Source organism: Lathyrus oleraceus, chromosome 7, assembly GCF_024323335.1.
Source record: "Lathyrus oleraceus cultivar Zhongwan6 chromosome 7, CAAS_Psat_ZW6_1.0, whole genome shotgun sequence".
Lineage (NCBI taxonomy): Eukaryota > Viridiplantae > Streptophyta > Magnoliopsida > Fabales > Fabaceae > Lathyrus > Lathyrus oleraceus.
The window spans coordinates 212809151-212816938 of NC_066585.1; positions in this window are offsets into that span (position 1 = coordinate 212809151).

Below are 7788 nucleotides of genomic sequence, written 5' to 3' on the forward strand. Positions count from 1 at the left end.
GCAATCTCAGAAATGACTGTCCTCTGGGGAGGAGTCAAAGGCGTTGGAGACGATTAGCTCTGGGCGGCCATGAAAGACTCCTTCAGGGCAGTCAATCTGGCCACTTCTTCCTTCAGCTCTCTGTTCTCTTGTTCTAGGTGATCCATTAGCTTTGAAGAGTTAGCTCTGGTGTAGTACCGGTGCGTTAGTTTGTCTTGAAAATAAATGAAGAACACATAGTTAGACCACTGAACAAGAAGCCCTGGAATAAAACCTGCTTATGCACATGATGCATGCAATGCTTGTGCATATGATTTTATTTTTAATTAGAGGAACTTTAGAGTTCTATTTGCAAATATTTGAAATATTAATCATTTACACATATATGGAAATATCATATCAATAATATCTGGAAAAAAAAATTTACACCAAAGAAGTACAGTTTTGGTAACCAAATAATATAATACAAGAGAGAAGGAAAATAAACATCCTATGGAACCCTAGAAATAATCGTCCAAAGCTCTGGAGACTGGAAGATAAGCTGCACGAAGCCTCTTCACCTCCCTCTCGTAGGCTGCCTCCATATCTGCCTTCTCTTTGGCAAGTCGATCGTACTTCCTCTTCCAAAACATGGAAGACTGAGGAAGAAGAGAAGTCACCACATCATCAGGCTCGTCGATAACCTGATGCTCAAGAAACTCTATCAATGCATCCTTATCTCTAAGCTGCTGAAGTAGCTCCTCTCGCTCACGGATCCAAGCACGCGAACGGTCTTCGTCTCTCAACTCCTCTACTCCTTGGTCAGGGAGGGTTGAAGGCCCATCCATAACCATAGGTGTAGGTCTTGGGTATTCATAAGGCATAAGGTACTCAGAAGCTCTCCTCCTCACCCACGAGGTATAGGGTTCCAAAGCAATACAATTCTTCGGACCAAGCTCTTTCATTCCCTTCTTATGAATCTTGCGCCAAGCGCGGACCGTCCTACCATTCAAGTTTTGGGGATCTTTACCCTCTTGAAAGAACACACCTTCTAACAGAATGTTATTGGGTTTATCCTTTATGGGGAACCCAAGTTGACGATGTGTTAAAATAGGGCTGAAGTTAATCCCACCACGTGTACCAAGAAGAGGTACATTGGAGAATTCACCACAAGAGTCGATAATCTGCACACCATCATATACACGGTTATACAAAAAGATATCATCATTAGTGAGAGACATAAGTCTCGTGGACCACCGTAGACATCCTTTGTTCTCCTTGAAGGCGACCGTCTGTGGCAAGTGCGAAATAAACCACTTGTACAACAGAGGCAAACAGCACACAATGGTACCACCACCCTTTGTATTCCTCATATACAAAGAGAAATAAGTGTCACCCAACATAGTCGAAACGAGATTAAGAGTAGAGAAGATCCTAATAGCGTTCACATCCACAAACTTGTCGATGTTGGGGAATAACACTAGCCCATAGATGAGAAGTACAAATATGGCCTCAAAGACGTCCTCACTCATGGCCTTCCCATACATAGTAGCTTGAGCAATGAGGAAATCAGATGGGAGACCTTGAATTCCACCTTTGGTAGTCATATGAGCACCCACAATGGATTCATCTATACGAAACAGATCAGCAATCTCTCGGGAAGTAGGAACTCTCTCCAAGCCAATGAACGGCAAATGATCTAGAATAGGTATACCCACAAGATAGGCATACTCCTCAAGCGTAGGCAAAAGCTGGAAATCTGGAAATGTGAAGCAACGGTACAAGGGATCATAGAACTGCACCAACACACTCATTAGACCTTCATCCATCTGAGCAGCAAGAATAGACAGAAGCTTCCCATGACGAGCCTTGAACTCCAAGGGATCCAATACATAGGATGTCAAGTTCCTTAGCTCTTTCAAGTTGGGTTGTCTGAAACTGTACTTCTTCGTATTCCTTCTTTGTCTATCCATGTTTGAAAATTTTCAAATAGGCCTCTTAAGTTCCTTGAAAATTTTCTCATTGTTGATGACATGGATGTGTATGAATACATGAATGCATGGATGCAACAATCACACTCAAGGATTAAGCAAAACACACCACACAAAGGTCATGGGATGGATCAAGTCATCCTTAATATCAATCATCCATTTTGGTGGATTATGCTTTACACCTTATCAACACCCAAGTTCCATTGATATTAAGGATACACAAGAACGGATCAACCATGGATCAAGGGTTTTTTGCAAGTCACGAGCATGGAGTCTTAGTTAAAAACCACCCAAAGGGAGTGTACTAGGGTTAAACCTGACAATCATGTTCTACAAGAGGTTCCCATAGTCATCATCCCATCTTTCAGATATTTTCGGATAAACGACTACTTATATTCCAAAAATATTCTCAAGAGAGACTCTTATGAGTGTAGTATCGCGTAACAATCATATCAAATCTTACACTTGAACGACCTTCGCACTACGTCCTAAAAATAGGCCAAGATGGGCTTGGTAAAGTAAGGTCCTTGGCTTCTAAGGTATATATTGGAAAGAGTAATGCCTAACCACGACTACTTGTGTGACATTATTGATCCCAACATGACCTCCACCAAGTGAATGGGCTTGCAAGTCAACTTGCTAAGGAATAACTCCACACAAGTTGACAAGACTATGCCATTCTCCTATCCTAAGTGCACTCGAGTTCAGGTATAGAACTCATCTCACAAAGATCACCAAGCATACAAGCAATTAATATATCAAGCAATTCATACATTACAACCAATACAGTAATCCCAAATTGCACAAAAATATGTCACAAATAATATAAACAATACAATACAACAAATGTGAAAAGTAGGCAAAACCCACTAGGCAAATTCTTATCCCCATCAGAGTCGCCACTTTTCTGTAGCGGGGTATTCGTTACCTTTAGATTTATTGACTAAATCAAAAGTAAATCATACAAGTCGAGTCTCCACCACACTTCTATTTATCCAAAGGAAAGGTTAGAAAGCGAACAAAAACCGAGAAGTTTTATCGAATCAAAAACTAATAAAAATGTCAGAGATCTGGGTAAGGGGGTTGGTTATGCAATGGGAAGGTTTTAAGCACCCAAAACATCCTAGGTACTCCTAGGGAGCCCTTTTCACAATGTTGTAAGGTAGGTTGGTATTTGTGAAAATTTATTTGTGCAAACATGATTGGGGAGATGAGAGAAGAATGTATAAATTATTTATAACTTTTGTGTTTGAATGGATAAACCCATTGCCTACGTACCATCTTAAAAAGGTAGGATCAAAACCTCGTAGTTCGGGGAAAAATCTCAAAAACAAGTTGGTGAATTGATTGGTCCAAAAGCCTTAAGGTCTTTTGTTATCAAAGGGAGAAAACTCAACCTAAAACCACAAATCCACCATGTGAGGATAGCTTCAACATGCTAGTGAGGGGTTAACTCTATAATAAGCATGGAAGACTCATTGTCCATCACTAAGGATAAAGGTGAGTATTATATCAACCTCAAGGATAACTCAAACCTAATAGCTAATGTTTGTAAAAAGCTTTGACAAAAGTGGCCATTGAAACCACAAAAACAATTGAGTGAGTTGTATTTACCAATGAAAAGTATTTACAAAATATGGTCAAAGTTGACTTAGGATTCAATTCAAAAGAAGTGTTATGAAAATAAAGTTTTAAAATCAAAAGCATAATTCTTAGGTTTCTAATTTTGAAAACAAATGTTAATGTTTGCACAAAAGTTTTGGCTTGGGTTAGAGTGGAGGGAAGAAGAAGAATGGCTAAGTCCTAAACATACAAAAGATGAAGGAGGAGAAAATAAACCACAAATGGAGTTCCCTTCTTGAGATCATAGTGATGATCCAAGTTGTTCCCTTTCCTTTGGAATAGCAAGCAATAAGCAAATACTCAAGCAATCAAGCAAACAAGCAAGCTCCTAGGAATCTTCCAATGGCTTTTGTATCTCTCACTTTGGATGCTCATGACAATGGTTCTTTTATTTGGCTCAAGTTAAGATCCCTAGCACAAGAACACATACATCAAAAAGTTCCACAATGCAAACAAAGAATAGACAAGAGTGAATTTAGAGATTAGGTCATTTCAATTCATCTTCAACATTAAGCATTCTAAAGGCATGAGGCCTAGTTGCTCTTTGACATTTATAGCACTCTAAAGGCATGAGGCCTAGTTGCTCTTTGACTCCATTTTGCATAGGGAATGTCCTAAAGTCTAAGTCCTTTTGTCCATTTTCATTTGGTTCACAACAATCAAAACAAAACACAAGCACAATAGTATATACACAATAATGTGCTCAAGTGAGTAAAAGGCAAATTGCATTAACATAAACATGAGCTCAAGTGAGCAAAGGGCAAAAGCAAATGAAATAATGTACAAGAATATTAAATTGCATTAATGTAAAGTGCAAGAATTAAATATTTAGTGGTCAATAGTTAGAGTTAATGTTCCATAAGGCAATTTAGCGCTATGTTAAGCAATCGTAAGTGGACTAATGTAGTAGTCACACCTATCTGAGGCCGGTCAATAAAAATATAGGCAACAAACACAAGTTAGAGATCTTGACTAGTAAGCCAAGCTCCTACAACTTGCCATGCCAAAAGAAAAGAAGAATGACCTTGTATGATTTAGGTTTTTTGCTTGATCAAGAAGCAACCTATCCTTAATGCAAAGCCATTCACTTGATCTTTGATCAAGATGAATTAGATTTGAATCAAGGAAGGTTAAACCTCCCATATATCAAGGCTAACCACCAATCTTTAACTCATTGATCAAAAAGAAAAAGATGAAGAAGAAGATGAATAAGAATGTACATGAATTGAAATTCAAATAAAATAAGCAAAGTACATTGACCAAAGATAAATGGAATCAAGGTCAAACAATAGTAAACAGAAGCAAAATAAAACTTAGAAGTCAAGAAACAAATAAAATATTTTTGACATTTTTGAAAATTAAAATAATACTTGAATTAAAATAAACAATTAAAGGTCAAACTTCAAATCCATTTCAAATCATTTTTGAAAAGTCCAAATGGATCATCCTAAGTTCAACAAGGTCAAACCAAGTTTGACAAAAAATTTCAGCATTTTTAGAAACCAGAAACTATTTTTATACAATTAAAAATGAATAAAAAATAACCTAATTGAACTAAAATCTTAAATAAATCTCAAATCAATTAATAAATTGATAAGAATATTTTTTAAAGATTCATCATCATTCAAAGAGGTTAAGAAAATATTTTTGTATTTTTTGAATATTGGAAACTATTTAAAATGAATTAAAAATGATCAGAAAAGAGAAAATTCACAAAAAATATCAAATGACAAAATAAAAAATATTAAAAATCATTTTCATAAACTAGAATTTAAAAGGGAAATAATGCAATTGGTCCCATATTTTTTGAATAAAAAATGAAAGAGATATGCATTTTTGAAATAAAAGGAAATAAAAGAAAATAAAAAGAAATTCAGAAAATAGAAAAAGATCTGGCGCGTTGGATCATCCTCATTAAATGAGGTGGCACATCCAAGGGCTTTCAGCGCGCGCTCACCATGGTCTCCAGTCAACTGAGTAACACAGCGTATTTAAAAAAGTCATAAGAATGGAGAGCTGAGATTAGATCTGGAGATGTAATCCAATGGTCCATATCAAAAATGGCAAAGGGACGGTGGTGTACACCACTGTCTTCTTCGGCGAGTATGGAAATTCCGGCCAGAGTTGCAGGTCAACAAAACTTAACCAAAATAAGTGATCCTCATATCATTGGAAAGCTGGGGTGATGTACATCACCCCTGTACCATTGGTTTTCACTCTAGATCCTCATAGGAAGAGAAATCAGAGATGGAAAATAATGGAGTTCAATCTGAACTTAATGGATTTGCAAAATTAAGAACACAATTCAAATGCCTCTTATGAGAGGACTTCAGACCATCCAATAAACACAAGAAATGAGCTATAACCAGTGAGTTTCGATTGAAAAAAGTTTGAGCATCAACCTTGAAAATGCAGATCTATGGAGCACGATCTCTCTCAATTCTTGATAGCAGCTTGTTCTTGAGATGGAAATAGGACAAGGCTAAGGAATTAGAGTCCAATAATCAACCAAGGAAGTTGAACATTGGATCTGAAAATTTGAGATAAAATGCAAAAATTCCTTTGGTAGGGTGTGAGGATTCACTTCTGCAGCATCTAAGGCGCCTTAAGGTTGGAAAATGATGAAGGTATGCACCTGTATTTATAGCAAAGCAGACTGCAAGGCATGGGAAAATCATGTGTGCATGAAGCGAGGCCCTCCATGCATGGGTATGTACAGGCGCATGGAGGGCCCAAATCCAATTGTAAATGCAAGCGTAACATCAGCATAATGATTTTGGACGTGCAGATGTGTGAGTGAATTGGAGTGTACATGAAGTTTTCAAATGGTTTCTAAAATGCACATGAATCTTCTCCTCTTCGAAAATACCTCTTGCCAAAGTGAAACATGGCCTTGTGGGTAATGGTTGGAAAGGTCTTGACATGAGGAACAATTATTATGTTGAACAAAAATCCATTTGGAATTGGGAAATTAATGAAAATTGGTCATAAAGTTCAAGGTGCAAAACATGTGCATGTGGAATTTTCCAAAATGAACTAACTTCAAGCCCTTCTGTTTCAATGATGCAAGCTCCAAATGACAAAACCTTCAACATCAAAGTTGTAGATCTTTTCAAGAAAATCAAGTTGGACTTAAATTTTGCATTATTTGGTTTTTGATAAGAAAGTTATGGGCACTCGAAGTTGGACTTTTTCACATTTCAATGCCTTTGGTCCAAAGTGACCTATAATGTTTTGCATTATCATATGTACTTCTTTTAGGATTATGAAAATTTATTCAACTTAACAAATGAATTAGACATCTTAGACGTTCCAATGCATTTGATCCCACCTCCAAATCAAGAAAAATGATTGAGTTAGGTCCTTGGGAAGTTGACCCAAAATTAGGGTTTCAGTCAAAATGACCTATAATGTTTTGAAATGGATGATGACCTTCCAAGATTCAAATAAATTTTTGATGAACATGAAAGTTGTTCATATGGTTCTCAAGAACATTGTTTATCTTGGGGCCATCATCATTTGACAAACACATCAAAAGTTAGGTCTCAGTGGATTTCAAAATAGTCAGATGAAATGAGTGATCAACTTCTCAAGTCCAAACTTCAAATATTGATGAATTGATGATTGAGGACACTCAAATAAGCTCAAATATGCATGAAATGATGAATGAAAGAACTTCCCTTTATTATATTTGATCATGGGTTGAGGTTGCTTCATGAGCAAGGCACAGTCAATGCACAAATGAGTTAGGGTTTCCTTGGGAAACAATCCTCAAGCCCTTTGGTTTGCTTTGATCAAATTGACAAATTGAGAACTTTGGGAGGCATATATGATGAATGAGAGCTTTGTGAACCATTGTCATGGTTGCTTTCACTTCCATCTGGCCATTCTTTGAGCATGGGGTCTTCTAGGAGCCTTGGATCTTATGATTACTCAAGCTACAAAACAAAAGATGTTAGTGACATATTTTTGTGCTTTTGGTTAGTAAACAAAATAAGAAAAGCAATAATATACAATTCAAGCATGCTTGGTGGTCTCAGACCAACTCACACAAGTCCCACCCTAGGGTTAGGGGCCAAGATGCTATGATCCTTGAGGAAAATGCAATGTGTAATGATATGATGCCATGAGGGATCTTAGGGTCAAAATTAGGATCTTACAGCAGGTTACTGTAGGCTGACAATGGAATCTGACTGTTGCAAGTTTGTGAAGAAGT